Below are 881 nucleotides of genomic sequence, written 5' to 3' on the forward strand. Positions count from 1 at the left end.
TTGGGAAGCAACAGTGACATTTTGAGTTACTTGAACAACACACGAGACCTTGAGCTGAACAGCATGCTGCTGTAAGTATACTTATGAAAGTCAGAGACTCTAGAAGACTAATACTGCTGTTCAAAAGATACACAAGGTTTGTCTAGAATATATGCTTTATTATTTGCAGTCTGTAAATTTTAATATATGATTGAATTTCTACATCATTTTCTCTGTTTAAGCACATCCTGGTCTTTCCAACAACCCAGTCAATTGCACCTTTATTATGTACAGTCAGTATTTATGAAATATTGCATTTTATATCTATGAACTTAGAAAAATAACGTGCAAAGGAAATTGTTACCATGAAATTGATTAAAAAAACAGGTTAAACAGTCAATCCCCTTTTAGTGTGTTATGGCTTTGCACCAAGTATCAGATGTCAAAACAAACAGTCTAAGATGCTTCTTGTTAAAGGCACTTACTGTTCTTCATAAACACTTTCAAATTAAGTTCTATTGCATTAAGAAATGTATCTCTGGGTTCATATTTTCGCAACACAGCAGAACAGTCCAAAAAGGCAGCATTGATAAATGGGAAGAAAGGGTTTATGTTAAAAATATTGAAGTACTAAGAATTAACACAAACGTTCAGGATTTGGTCCTTATAAAACAGGCAACATCATTCAGGCAATAGTGATTTCTTTTCTTACATGCTAACAAAATAATATCCCCAAAAATGAACTCTTCCAGTTCCAGCGTATAGATATGTCTAAGTTGAGTAGCGTACCCTTTAACATCTACCCCAATAAAAATGCAGGTTTTCAAGACTAACTACTGCTCCACTTCGGCTGTGAAGAAAGAAACCTTGAAAGAGCATTATACATGCACATATTAGCAAGC

The sequence above is a fragment of the Nesoenas mayeri genome, assembly GCF_963082525.1.
Source record: "Nesoenas mayeri genome assembly, chromosome: Z".
Classification (NCBI taxonomy): domain Eukaryota; kingdom Metazoa; phylum Chordata; class Aves; order Columbiformes; family Columbidae; genus Nesoenas; species Nesoenas mayeri.